The sequence below is a fragment of the Myotis daubentonii genome, chromosome 16 (genome assembly GCF_963259705.1).
Source record: "Myotis daubentonii chromosome 16, mMyoDau2.1, whole genome shotgun sequence".
Lineage (NCBI taxonomy): Eukaryota > Metazoa > Chordata > Mammalia > Chiroptera > Vespertilionidae > Myotis > Myotis daubentonii.
Window position 1 is genome coordinate 10,332,752 of NC_081855.1, and position 15,890 is coordinate 10,348,641.

Below are 15,890 nucleotides of genomic sequence, written 5' to 3' on the forward strand. Positions count from 1 at the left end.
TGCCTAGCCCTCTGCCTTGTACATGGTATTTACTCAGCAATTACTTCTCATACTTAATTGAGTAAAATATCTTTTAGACATTTCTCTCAATTAAAAAATGATTCATTACTTTTGGTGAGGCACAAGTTCCTTTTTTCTTTGTAGATATAGTTTATTCTCAAATTGCTAAAGGTCAACATATCTCCTCTGACCAGTAGCCAGCTCCTGACAGAGACCCTTGACTCAGTTCTTTTTTAAAAAAAATCTATTTTGAAGTTAAGATATAATTCATAAACTATAAAATTTACTCTTGTGTTGAAACTATCACTACTAGCTAATTTCAGAACATTTTCACCACCTTTAGCCATCACTGCCTATTCTCCCCTGTTTCAGTCCCTGGCAACCACCAATATGTTTCTATCTCTATAGATTTGCCTCTTATGGACATTTTATATAAACGGGACCATGTATTATGTGGCCTTTTATCCTCAACTCTTCTAATTTCAATCTAATCATGGAGTTAAATAATTGACTGATTCATCTGATAATCAGTGGCAGAAAAACAAAACAAACTAGTTTATTGTTAAAAGGTTCAATCCACATTAACTAGGATGCCTGTCTCTAGCATTTAAATGGGGAATTAAGTAACAATAATAATTTGGTAGAAATCTCCCCACACTAGAGTCTTAGTTATTCTGATTTATTACTACCTAGAAGGTACCAATAAACACAAATGTATAATCATAAACCACATGCTAATCCAAGGAGACTTTACCATGGAGATAAAAAGCTCAGGTTCTGGAGTCAGATGCTTTGGCTGAAATATTGCCAGATCTCCATCACTTCCTAGCTGTTTGATTTGGGGCCAATTAAGTCACCGCTCTGTTCTTCCATCTGGAAAAAGAAAAGCTCCAACTTCATAGGACTGATGTGAAGCTTAAATAACATAATGCCCATCACTGAAGAGGGCTTGTAACATAACAAGCACTCAGAAGCTCTTATTATAGGAAAAATATATTATTGTGGAAATGTCATATTTAGTGTCTATGTCCATTCTATTAATTATACTTATGTAGATTATAGTAGGGACCACCTCTCATTTCTTAAGACTGTAGCAAAGTCTATTGTCATATCAGGACAGAGATTCAAAATATGCAATAACATAGGCACTGACCAGCCATAAATGACCAACACTCTCTAACATGTCAACTCTACAGAGGCCAGGCCATGGGAAGGTTCTGTGATGGTGATAGGGCCTCCCCAGCCACTCTGGCCGCATCTATGCACCAACCTGTAGAAAAAACATTTCAGTATTTTACCCAGCCTGCCTGCCTTCACAGCGACCATATGGATCACGTTCTTTCTGGATATTCTAAACTGAAATGAAGCAGAAAATAAATATAATTATAAAACAGCGAACGTCTTTCACACTCCACCCAGTTCCAGGAGAATTAAAGCTCCCTTCCCTTTCAAGAAAACACTGTAATGCTGAACTGTGTTTAGATTTTGCGTATCTATGACATTCATCAAAGAGGGTAAATGGATCACAACCTGAGTAAACGGCCCTGAACTAACTGGCCACCTCAGTTTGCTCATCAGTGTCACATGAGTATGTTAGACTAGGTGACCATTTAGATCTTCTCATCTCTATAAACTCTAATTTTTTCTTCTCTCATTCCACAGCCCCAGCCTGAGCTGCAGCCCAGGGCTCCAGAGCTTAGCCCAAATCCAAGAGGTAGGAATGCTGGGATGGATCCACTGGGTAGAAAAATGCGCCCAACCCAGAGCGAGTCATTTGCCCCTGGAAGGGTTTTGCTGCTACACATGTTTGTCCAGAACATTTGAGCAGCAGTAGTTCAGTCTAGACACAAAGTGGCCAACATGCTCCGAACAAATCTGCTTTTAATGTGCAGAGTGCTCTTGTTTCCAGTGATTATTCTGAGCGATTAAACAAACTGCCAAGCTCTTGCTGCCGCAGTCATCATTTATTACCGAGATACTTACTGGGGATGGAATAGTGTTCCATCTGAGACAGCATCTTGAGCCGAATGAATTCAAAAGAAAAGAGATGTGTTTTTGGCACAAATTGATAGAGTTTCAAGATTTCTGTAATAGATACATACATAATCATATTGTTGAGTCAAAAGAAATGTGTTTCCAATAAGCAGTATTTACTGAGCTTTAACAACGATATAATAGTTACCTGTCTATTACATGGTAGTCAGAGCTAAAGAAATGTGTTTTTAATAATCAATTGGCATTTCAAATGGGATAAGATAACTGCCATATGATAGCCAAACCTAGATGCAACCTACGTTTTAGCCTGTTCTAGGGAGTCTCATTCATGAACTCAAGGTGTCAGCTATTGGCTATTGTAAAAAGGGTATTAGCCCCAAAGGACTGGACTTCTTAGTCTCCTCTCTTACACGTTCTCAGCTTTTCTTTTTTACATTCCTCCTTTTCCTTTCCGTTCTACTTAGCTCATACTAAAACTAGTAGAGATTGAATCCTGCCTACATAAAGAAAATGGATCCTTCCTTCCTTCCAACTGGAAAAAAAAAAAAGTACCTGAGACAGTACCATTAGCTCATTGAATACAGGCCTGGAGAAGTAGATGGAACAGGCCTGAGCCTCAGAGAGGCCCTCCTGTCAGAGACGACAGAGCCTTGGGACTCACTCCTCCTGGAAGTTTGCAGCGTGAATTTTCCAAGTCATGCTATGCACCTAAACTTTCACAGTGTTGTATGTCAATGACATCTCAATAAAATGGGAAAGGCCAAGAATTGGGCCATCTGCCTCCTGCGCAGCCTTGAACGTGCATTCTCCTGCACCTCCACTTTGCCCTCTCAATCATACATGGGGAAAATACTCACAGGGAGCCTAGACTATACAATATTGCTCTACTACCAATGTTAGTGCCATGAGATCACATGGCAGCATACCTGCTCCAGGACCTTGCAGTTAGAAGGAAGAGACAAGGCAATCCTAGTACAGCACCACATGATAAGCAAGGGCTCCATCCGCATGGGCCCAGGGGTGGGGGGTGATCACCCGCCAGCTTCCTTCTATGGAAACTGGGTGAGAGGGTGCAGGATAAGGCCACTCCAATACAAGATAACTAGAAGCCTGGTGCATGAAATTTGTGCACGGTTAAAGTCCTTAGGCCTGGCCAGCAATCAGGGCCAATTAGGTTCCCTGCCTCCTGGCCTCCCCACCTCCTCCTTCCCTCCCTCCCTCAGGGCCCTGCCACTGCTGCTGGTCACCTGCCATGTTCCTCGCCACCCCCTGGTGGTCAGCTCACATCCTGGTTGAACTCCAGAGGGGACAATTTGCCTATTACCCTTTTATTATATAGGATAGTGCTGATGAGACACAACTGCCCTCCAGAGGTGGTAATGCACCTCCCCACATGGCCCTTCACTTGCAAAGGCTCCTGCACTATGGGCACATCCTTCTCACAGAAACGCTCTCCTTTGGCTCTGTGTGGCCACGCCCTGCTTGTGCAGCGCAATAGCTCAGACAACGCTGCCTCCCACGGGCCTTCCTGACCACTCTCTCCATGTTCTTCACCAGGCGCAGGCCCCTTTGTCCTGCCCCACACGCTGCTCTCCTCAGACACTGAGCATGCTCCTGTGGGCGGGATGGCTCTCATCTGTCCCCGAGGAGAATGCAGGCTCTGAAAGGGCGAGCACTGATTCCATCAGAGGGCGGCTTCACAGAAGGGGGCAGAGAACCTGCAAGAGCACTGACCCTCATCGCTGAATGGATGGGTCTGCAAACCTCTCAGCTTTGGAGCAACAGCCACCCAGCAGCCATCTGTCGAGTTGTTCTGGGCAAGGGCATTCTGTCTTCTGAGCAGGTAACAGCGATGTGCAGGGTGAGGCAGCAGGCTGGTATGACACGTGACTTGGTGACCATCAAGGGTTTGCCTGTTGCCTGCTGGTCCAGAAGAGACTGTTCAGGCTGGGAAGGGCCGCTGGACTCTGTGCTGGGCATTGCCTGCTCTCCCCCCAGGTGACCCTGGCCATGAACGAGGACACCCAGGGCCTCCGGCGGTGGCCCCAGTGGCACCTCTGCCTGGGGCTAACTGCAGTCCGCGCCCCGATGGCGATGGCGGATGATAACGGGAGGCGGGAGGTATGTGTCTTTCTTGCCAGCGCCCCTCAGGAACAAGCTCATTAGGAGCATGCGCCTCTGCTCCCGCCTCCGCCAAGTGTCAGCCTTCATTACAGGCTCCGGGAAGATGCACTGCAGAGCTCGCTGCGTCTGGCCCAGGCGGGGCCCCTCCCCACACTCTAGGGCTTGGTTAGCAGCTCTGCGCAGAGATTGTCAACTGCGGTTGAACTTGTCAGACCGTGAGCTTTCCGCAGGATTTATCCCCCCAGCACGTGCACGTTTGCAAAAGCAGGGGTCTGTTGCGAGTTGATTCATTCCTCTGTGGGGCCTTCTGGTTCTACCTCCCACCACTGCTGGCCTGTCCCGTCCCCTCCCTCCTCCTCAGGAATTCTGAGAGCCCGTGTTAGGAAGTATTCTCTGCTACTGCAGGTTAGTGTTTTTTGAAAGGAGCTATTTCTACAATAATAATACTCTGCATGTGTACAGTCCTCTGACAAAGGAAGGCGACTGGTTCTAACGGTACTTGGGAAACACTGCTCCTCCTATATTAGCTCATGTTCAGTTTTCAGCCTAATTAGAAATGGGGAGAGCAGCATTCCAGTTTTGCAGGAGAGGAAATGGAGGCTCAGAGAGGTTGAACAGCAGGCCCAGGTCACACAGCTGCCTAGGGAAGCAGGGACTTCTCTCCCAGCCCATCTCACTGCAGATCTCCTGCTCACTCCCCTCTAAGACATGGTTAGAGAGACAGAGATTAAAAAACTCTTTCCTACTTTGGGAAATATTTCTTTTTCATCTAAAAGAAAATAACAGCATATTTACAGCTATATTGTAAGATTAACTGCATCAGTGAACAGTCACAGCTATCATGTGTGAAGGCAGCTTACACAGTGAGGCGCATGTGGTTTTCAGAGAAATTTTTAATATTGCAAAATATGTCCCTGAGGAAGAGTTCTTTGCAAGTGCACACTCAAGTTTCTCTCTCTTTGAAAAGGACCCTAATTTTGTAATTTGATATTTAAAAGGAAGTGATATATAATTTCTATAGCTTACATTGTTTTACATGGTATTAAAATTATTGCTTGATATTTTAAACTTTTATGAACAATGATCCCATTTCATTAATTTTATTAATACACATAAAAACAATTTATTCTGAACTCTACTAACTTGAAATTCATGACCATTTAAGCATAGACTTTTACCTTTGTTTGGCTAATGAGGAAAACATGTAGGCAAATGGAAAATGTAAACCCTAAGTGTTTGATATACTTAAGAAAATGCATATTTCAATCTCTTTAAACCCAGCTGCTTACAATGAATGCCCATCTTATTTATTCATCAGGACCAATCCCCAAGGGTGTTTTGTGCCAACAATGATTGGCTTAAGTATGAAGTATGGTATAGTCTTGAAAGTAATAGTTGTAATTCATTTGTCTTAAACTTCGTTTGTGAAACTTGACTGATGCCGGCTGCTTTTCCAGATTAGTAATATTTAACTGTGGTGGAAAGAACACAGCGTTTGGGGCCAGACAGGCCTGGTTTGAATCCCAGTGCTGCCACTTCTTAGCTGCTTGTCCTTGAACAAATGGCATAATCCTCACGAGTTTTGTCATCATCCAGGCTGGCACTTCGGAAAGTGAGAGGGAGCGTAGTGAATGATCACCCTGGGAAGGACACGTGTAATTACAGGCTGGCCAGGGCAAGCCAGGCAGACGGTCACTCTATCGAAATGTGACTCATCTTTTCAATTTCTGGTCTTGGGCTTATGTAGGTGGTTGGCGGATGGTGTGTTGTTTTGATTTTTCTATCACTGCCTTCAGCTTATACCTGAAATTGAATCTCCTATCCCAGTCCTATGATGTCATCTTGAATCTGTCACATTCAGTTGTAAGAATATTTGTATTAAGGTTATTAAGCCCCATGTTCATGTGTCGGAAAGTCCTAAAGTCAAGTTTAAAACTTCTTATGTAATTCAAAACTTTTCCTTTTCCCATATCAGGCCTGACTTGGGGCCCTGGGGACCAGCAGGAAGAAAGGGGGTACCCTAGTCCATTTCTCTTTTTTCTGTTAATCCTCCCTTCTCTCCAGCAGGGTCAGGGGAGAGGAAGGAGAGCTACAGGAGAGGGGTTTGTCCCACCCCAACCCGGCCTTCGGGTAGAACCCTGCTGTGCACAGTGCACTTTTACCAAAAATCCATGGCAATTGTGGCTTTAATTTGCAACACTTTGACTAACAGCGATGTTAAACATATTTTTACTTGTACTTCTGTATATTGCCTATTTAAATTCTAGGTCAATGTATCTTTTTTGACTTTTCATAATAATATTTTCTTTCACTTTCTTTAAAATAAAAAGAATAAAAACCCATCTTCATGCCTAGAAATGATGATAAATTAACATTTTTTCTAGTTTTTTTTTTTTTTGCATTTTTTGTCTTGCTTGATTGAATTTATTGAGGTGACTTCAGTTAATAAAATTATACAGGTTCCAGGTATACAATTCCACAACACATCATCTGAATATTGTATTGTGTGTTCATAACACCAAGTCAGGCCTCCTTCCATCACCGTTTATACCCCCTTTACTTTCCTTTACCTCCCCCACCCCCTTTCCCTTCGGCAATCACCATATTGTTGTCTGTGTTCATGAGTCTTTCTTTTTGTTTTTTGCCTAATCCTTTCATCCTTCTCACCTAGCTCCCAACCCCCACCCTTCTGACATCTGTCAGCAAAATGTGGCAGATAAAAATAAAAGTATGCTTTATAGTCATAGTAACCATGAACTCTAGGTAGTATATTATTCATGTATGTGCTATAAGTTTATATAAACTGTAAAATACTGTAACCATAGTCTGTCATTTGCTTTTTTACTCAACACTATGCTTTTTAGACTTTCCCATTATGTATTTTATAAAATAAACATACATTCTTTTAAAAGTTTCTTTTAATCGCTATAGAATATTCCACGTGTGCATATGTGTATTGAAAACCTTGTAACTGCCATATCCTATTCTATCATATGAATACCCTGTAGATGTATCCCCATGTTTGCTGCAAATATCTTCTGAGGACAGTTACTAGAAGCGAAGTCTCTGAGTGATAAAATATGTGCATTTTGATTTTAAAAGCTATTGACAAAATACTCTCCACATTAGTCATCACACTTTCTACTCCTGCCAACAAAGTATGGCACAACCCATTTTTTTCACATTCTTACTCACACTGACATTGCCAAACACATCTTTAGCAATCTGATGGATGAGATACAAAATTATGTTTTAATTTGTCTAAATTCATTTTCCCCTCACTGTCTATTATTCGGTTAACATTGAAGCTATACGATGTTTATTATGCTTAATGGCCCTTCTGTTCCTTCATTTGTAAATCTCCCACTTGTACTTTTTGCCCATTTTTCCTTTAGGATACAGCTTTTACTTGTGTTTTAATAGATGTACATTTACTAAGGACATTAACCTTGCTTTTGTTTCTGCTTAAATTTTACATTTCAGTTTTCTTCTGGTGTTTTGGACACAGAAATATTAACTTTTTGTGAAGTTACATATCAGCTTTTCCCCTGATGAATTCCTAGTGATTTTCGACTGAATATATTTAGATGCATGAATGGTTAGTATGCTTACAAAGCTGTTTTCAGATAGAGAGGGAATTTTATAAAAATACCCATACTGTATAGCTTTAATGGAATAAGAAGCAAAATTACATGAGGAAGGTAATAATTAATGTGGGAAGAAATAAAAATATTACCTGCATTTTTAACAACGCCTGTAACTTTTTTGGTTAGGGGTGAGGCAGCGTCCCATGAGCATAGCTGCTTACCTAGCTCATCCTTTTAGGCTCTGAGACAGTCCCAGTGGAATAAACTCCAAGCCATGCTTACTGTGATGATGATTTACTCCTGGACTTCATGCCGAACATAAGAAAATAGTTCCCGGAGACCTGCGTTGTGACCCTGGGCGAGAGCAGCACATTCCCTTTAGTGTGCAGATCACCAGCAAAGGGAAGGCACCCGGGAGCTCTGACCTGGACCCAACATAGAGAGCAGGGAGGGAAGGTAGACAAACAACAAACATAAACACACTCTGCTGCTCACAGGTGACCCTGGAAGTCCCGGGTCAGCAGCGTGAGCCTCCCTGATGCTACACAGGGACAGGCTCTGATTGGCGTTTCCTGCGTGTAAATCCTGCTCCCGCTGTATCTGTCGGAGCTGATTACTTCAGAGTCGCCGGATGCTGTGCTTTCCTGGCCCTGGCATGTGTCTGAGTCACTCCTCCCAGGACACTGCCAGTCACACAACCTGTGCTGGTGCCTGTGTCCTTCAGGCCCCGACACCGGGGAAGAAACCTGGGATTCATGGAGCAGATTTGCACGGGGTGGATCTGGGATGGAGAGAATGCCGACCAGCTGCTGGGCCCTCTATAGATAAGAGAAGTAAATCATGTGTTCCCAGTGCCTGGCCTGAAAACATAGGGAGACGGAAATGCTGATCCAAGGCTATTAAATGTGGCTCCAAACTCAAGGCACCAGAGCTGCCCACGTGAGAGGCCCTCCCCTCTGTGAATCCTGTTGACAACAAACTCCAGGCTCAATGGTCACCTTCACAGCAAAGCGGGCACACTTGTCACTGACCAGCTCGAGGGCTCCAAGTTCAAGTATCTTCTGCTATAATTAAGGCAATCGCATAATCTTATTTCCACGGATTCTTGGACGAAAGATTATTTTCCCAGCTTTCCCTGTAGCCATTGGAATAATGCAATCATTTGGCTTCATGGAGAGTCCCCTTAGCACCTGTTGGCAGATGCCCTCCTGTCCCCAGGCGTAGATGGGACAGATCCCTTTTGGTCACAGTGGTCAGTGCTCGGGGATGCCCGATTTTTACTAATATTTGTTGTTTAATCCTCAGGACAACCCTGCAAGCTTGATGTTATGGTTCACAGTTTTTACAGATTAGGCTGCTGAGGTGTAAGGAAGCCAACAGTTGTTTCGTTTGCATGTGGGCAGCCCAAGATTCAAACCTATGTTTTTTGGATGAATTGGATAAATCACCATTTACTGTCCACTCTTATTGTACCTGCTTGATTTCTTCATTAAAAAGAAAATAACTGGATGATCTTGGCCCAGGTATATGATCTTTCTTGGCCTACTTCACAATGCATAAAACAAGGATGAACTACATAAAAAGGATAAGCATTCTTTTTATCTCATGAATCTTATAATTTTATAATAGAGGAAGGAAAACGTCAAGGTTTCAGATTAGTAATTTACATAAAGAAGTGAACTACTATCAAAGTGAGAGAAAGCCTTCAAAAAACACATATGGGTGTGATTTTGCTCCATATTAAATGAGCCTTTAAGATTTTAATTTTTTTTCATACACAAAATTACTGGAAAATTTACAGTGCAATTTTCATGCTGGTAGTAGTAATGAGCTTTCTAAAATTTATGTTTATAATCCAATCAATCTTGTTTTTGCTTTAAATGTTTAGTTTTATGATGTATTAAGATCAAAATACCAAATTGCCATTTCAATAGTAACAAAATTTATGAAAATATTCAGGAATTAACTTAAGAAGAACTGTGTGGGCTCTGTAACTATAAACAGAGAAGAAAACTTGAATAAGTGCATGGAAATATTTCCTTGGAAGAAAAAAATAATTTTTTACTGTTCACTGTAGAAAAGTGATAGATTCTTTTTGAATTAGCATAAATTTAATGAAATATCAATAAAAATTAAACATCTTTTGGGAAAACTTAATATAATGATTTTAATGTTTACTTGATGGACTAAAGTCATAAGAAAAGCCAATTTTTTTTGAAAAATGAAAGTAAATGGGGTTGGAGAAGGACTATTGCCACATTTCCAGTTGCATTATTAATTTTGGTTCTTAAAACTATAAGCAAACTTTTGATGAAAAAGGCAGAGAATAGATGTCTTCATTTATCAAGCATATCTATTTGGCTCAGAAATTAACATGGGTTATCAAGGAGTCTGGTCATGGATTGTTTAGAACAGCAAAAAATGAGATTAGACTAAGACAAAGGGTGAAGGCAGGGTTGTGATTTACTAGTTGCCTGATTCCAACACAAATATTAGATGCATCTAGTTATAGTGTTAGGTAGGGATAACTCGGGGTGAAATTCACCTGGAGCATTTAGCCAAGGGATGAAGGAAGTTCTGCTACAAAACATTCTCGAATTGCCTATTCCAGATGACATCTTGTTTTCCTTAGAGTCCTCATCCTTTGATCCACAATAACAACATCTACAAAACTAGGCAGTCAGATGCTTGAAGAGATTTAAGAAGAGGAAAAGGGCAGAGATTTAGACCAACAGAACTAAAGGAAGGTTTCTGAGAGCGGACTTCTTATATCACTGGCCCAACTGAGTCACATGTTACACTGAGCTGCCAAGGGAGACCATACATTTTGCCTTACTCTGAGAACCAGGTGTCCACCTAAAATTCTGTCATGGAAGAAACAGATACCAGGAGACAACCAACAGTCTCCACCACAAAGGGAAGGAGATAGAATTGAAAGGAGGAGATATGAGCAGGAACTATAATTTGGGATTTGGGGACATCCTTGTGAGATCTCTGAAATAGGCATAGATGGGGATATTGTAGGTTTCATTGGCATGAGTGTGATCAGGAAACAACCCCAAATCTCTGAACATTCTGCCACCAGAGTCAGTCTTTTGTAGCCTTAATTTATGTTATTCCAGAACCTAAACAACACAGTTTTTGGTAAAAGAGGTTCTTGTTTTAGAAAATAAAAACAATAATAATAAAGTAATTATGAAGCCATGAAATCAAGCTATATATCATATTTTAATTTGCTTTAAAACTCTAAAAAATAATAATTTGTTTGAGAGAATACCAATATAAAGTGAGAAATTTCCAAAACATATGAAGATTTTTCTAAATGTTGTTTTTAATGTCTGCATGGCATTGCAACATGATTTAGATGACTGGTACCCCATTGTTGGATTACCACACACACGCAGTTTCATCATAATAGGTAAAGCAAACCTAAGCCCAACCTGTTTTAAGGACCTCCTATTATCAAACGCAAACAACTCAACTGCTACAGAACCATCTAGCTCAGTCTCTTGCTCTGTTTTCTTATTATCAGTTGTCCCGGTAAACCGTTAATTTTAATTGCTCATTTGGCTTTGAAGGATTCCCCCCACTCCCACCCCCTTTCTCTTTAATCAGTGCAACCAAAGGAAACCACAAGTAAGTTTAACTCTCAGGTATCAAAAGCTGTCTCCCAGGTCTGTGACAGGTTGGATTGAATGTGTACAGCAGGGGATGCAGGTTGATGCACGGGCAGGTCTGGCGCCCAGATGGCCCATCCAGTCTTGTTTTTTCTTTTTTTTTTTTTTCAGTTGAGCCCACATACAACAATCAGGATATTTCACATAAACATCTAGTGTTCTGGATTTTCTTAAAATATCCTGCTATGTGACAGGTCCTGACCCCCTCACACACATGACTACAATTGGTAGAAACCAAGAAGTGACCGGTCCCTTTACAAGATAAATCTAACTCCACTCCTCCTTTGCCACTCCATATGATCATCTCTGTCCTGAGACCAACTGTCAGTTCCTTTATATGCACACAGGGAGTGTTGGTTTTCTAACGAACAGGAAACCCTTCTCTGTCAAAATAGAAAAAAGTGAAAGGTAAACTAAGATGGCCCTATGATTCAAGAAAAATGTGAAAGAGCACATCATTTTGCAGAAATTCAAGGTTCTTAAGTAATTGCATTTCACACCAGGTCACCTTCCTATCTCTAGTAGATATTTGAGTTTGAGATCTCTGGTATACAAGTTGCTCCTGAAATATTAACCTAATGAAAAATCTGACTTGAAGTTCCATCTAATAAGAGAAACCACCTCTGTAAACTTTATCCATAACATAGATCCATGTCTAAGTGATTGTCTCGTGTCTGCAGCTGTGCTCATGGTCCCATTCATTCTCATCATCCGGGGGCTTTGCTCCAATGCTAGTCCCATCTGCTTTTCACATCTCTACTCTTCTGCACAGATCTCATCAGCTGTAAAGAAAACTCTTTCTTCCTTATATTGCCCCAATATTAAAGCAGATAGTGTGTGGTTCCTGTCTTAAGTTTTGCATCACCCATGGCACCTGCTCAAGCCAACCTTGACTCCTGCAGTGTCATGTCATTTCCAACCACTTCCCTGATAATTCTCTCATTGAGATGGCTGGCTGTCTCCTTCTAGCCATTTTCGATTACTTTACTTTCATTGACTCTTCTGGGTCTTTAGAAGCATGGACTTTCCATGCTTTCTTGGGACTTTGCTGCCTTTGGATTCTAGGACAATATATACTGAAGACTTTCTCATCCCCTACTGGGAGGGACTTCCTTACTTTTTTTTATTTTATGTCTATACTACACACTCTAAGTGTTCTCCTATGGGGTGTTGAGATATTTATGGCGCTTGTTATTTCATATGCTTCTCACTTTCTCTCTCTCTGAAGGATTTTCTTGTTGTATAATTGGAATTTTGCACATTGACCTCCTTCACTCATTTTGTTTATCCTTCAGCACCCTGCCTCTGGCAACCACCAATGTGTTCTCTTTATCTATGAGTTCATTGCTGCTTTTAAGATTCCAGATATAAGTGAGCTTATATAGTATCTCCTTTTCTCAGTCTGATTTATTTTGCTTAGCCTAATGCCCTCAGGGTCCATATTGTTGTCACAAATGTCAGGATATTTTTCTTTTTTATGGATAAATAACATTCCATTCTATATTCATATTTTTCCTATGCCAACAAGATATACCTCTTCAGAAAATATTTAATCCAAGTATATATATATATAGAAAATTACACTTCACTTATAATTAGCCCAATGATTCATGATTCATGTATCATCTTCCCAACAACTGCTAATGTTAATATTACTATTATTATTCCAACTTGAGGAATAAACTTCAGAGAAGTTAATAGGTGCCTGCTCAGGAATGATCAAGAATTTGTGTACATTCCAGTTTACTGGCTGAAAGACCTTGTTACCAGGATAGACAGCTACTGACAAAGGTGATGGATGGGGCACAATGAGTTAACAGTAGCAGGAACTCGATGTGGTGATGGAACCTTAACCCAGATACCAGTTCTGTCACTGAATAGTTACATGACTTCATTAGCTATATAAAGTAATCGTTCTGACTTGTTTTCTTACCAAATGAACAATATAATAATAAGTAAATTACTTGAAGCTGGGGTCTGGAGCACACTTCCTACTTTAGACATGAAGAGGTGTATTAGAGTTTTCCTCCACTTGTGATTTTGTTTGTTGTGTCCAAACCACTTGGATTCTCTGCCTTCCTTTCCATACCCTGCGTCCCCCGTGCAGGCTTGTTCTGAGTGTGATAGAGCATTAGAAGCTTCTTGACACATGTAGTTCCTCCTGGTGCTGGGAATGTCCTCTTTCCCTGGGGAGGTGATTGGCCCTCTACTCAGCTGGAACCATGACCGGGTGACCTGTCTACTTGGTGTCTATACACATGACACACATCTGTAGCTATGAGCTGTCCTCACAGAGGGCTCCTTTGGCTATGAAGTTAGTTCCTCATTATGGCTAGTTTCACTGGCAACGGGGGTCATCTCAGAATTTCTACATAGGAGGCCCCAAGGTCAGCCTTTTGATTGAAGGGCACTTGACTAGGAGCCTTTCCTTAGAACTCCATATAGGTAGCAAGCATATTATGTTTACATAAATCACATGTTTCCTTGAGGTAATTTGGAAGAAGAAGCTTCTACATTAAGCAACTGTGAAATATCAGCTACTTTCCTCTTCATGAAGGTGTGACAGCCTTACAGTTAGAACATTTTCCCAGTGGATTCTGGTTTATCTACTTTCTTCTTTCTCATGCATCCCTTTACTGGTACTTACTCTACTGAAATATGGCATGTTCTAGAAATGACCCCATCCTCCCATTCAAAGTAATTCGTCTGTTAATAATATGACCCTCCTGGGTGCTGCATGGGCTCTTTTTTGCCATCACCTAACAGGTCAAGCCATTCATGGAATCGAGTGGTCATTTCCTGGTCAACAGTGATGACCCCTCCTTCATTTGTGATTTTGGTAAATTGTGTATTCTTTCTTTATCCTTGGTTATCATGGCCAAAGATTTATCAACTTCATGGATCTTTTCAAAGAACTAGTTTTTGTTTTCATTGATTTCCTTCATTATTTTCCCATTTTCAATTTTATTGATTATTGGTCTCATATTTTTTAACGTCTCTTTCCTTCTGCTTGGTTTAGGTCTAAGTTGCTCTTTTTTTTCTAGTTCCCTGAAGTTGAAGCTTCGATGATTGATTTTGAAAATTCTTTTTCTACTATTGACATTTAATGTTATACATTTCCCTCTAAGCACTGCTTTTGCACTGTGTCACACAAGTTTTAATAAATTGCATTTTTATTTGGTTCAAATATTTTTTAAAAAAAATTACTTTGAGACTTCTTTTTTGATCTCTGCATTATTTAAAAGTATGTTGTTTAATCACTGAAAATTTGAAGATTTCTCCACTATCTGTTAGTGATTTCTAATCTAATTCCATCATGATCTGAGAGCATACTTTCCATGATCTCTGTTCTTTTAACTTTGCTAAGGTGTGTTTTATGTGCCAGAAATTCATCTATTTTGGCACAAGTTCCATGTGAACTAGTGCAGAATGTGTGTCTTCCTGTTGTGAGATGGGATACTGTATAAATGCCCATTAGAACAATGTGATTGATAGTGCCTTCAGGTCAGCTATATCCTTGCTGATTTTCTGCCTGATTGATCAATCAACTATAATAGTGATTAAAGTCTCAAAACATAACAATGATCGAAGTCTCCAATTAAATCATGATTGTCGACTTTCCTTGCAGTTTTCCCTCACATATTGTGATGTTTTGTTGTTAGGTAAATACATGTTTAGGATTAATATGTCCTCTTGGAGAATTTACCCTTTCATCACTAGATAATGCCTGCTTTTATGCAAATAATTCTCCTTGATTTGAAATCTACAATTAATATAGCTACTCTAAATTTGATTAGTGCTAGCATGGTATATCTTTCTCCATCCTCTTTCTTTTAATCTATAGCATGTTAAATTTAAAGTGGGTTTCTTATAAATGACATAGTTGGGTTTTGTTTCTTATCCACTTTATTTTTAACCCACACCATCTGTCTTTTCAAAAGAGTAGATCATTCACCTTTAAGATGTTTTTTTGATATAGTTGGGTTAATGCTCATGATGTTTGTAAATGTTTTCTCTTCATTGCATTTGCTCTTCTGTTTTACCTCTCTTCTTTTTTTATTTGCTTTTATTTTTTTAAATATATTTTTACTGATTTTAGAGAGGAATGAGAGGGAGAGAGATAGAAACGTTGGTGATGAGAGAGAATCATTGACCAGCTGCCTCCTGCATGTCCTCTTCTGGGGACTGAGCCACAACCCAGGCATGTGCCCTGTTCAGAATCAAACTGTGACCTCCTGGTTCACAGGTCAACACTCAACCACTGCGCCACACTGGCCATGCTGCCTTTTTTGTTTTTAATTGATCATTTTATATTATTTCATTTTATCTCCTTTCCTGGCATATAAAACAAATTATGTTTTTTAAAAATGTAGCGGTTGCCCAAGAGTTTGCAAATATACATTTTAAACTAATATAAGCCCATTTTCTAATTACACCATACCACTTCACATGTATTACAGGTACCTTAGAACAGAATATTCCCAATTCCTTTCTCTGTTCTTTTTCA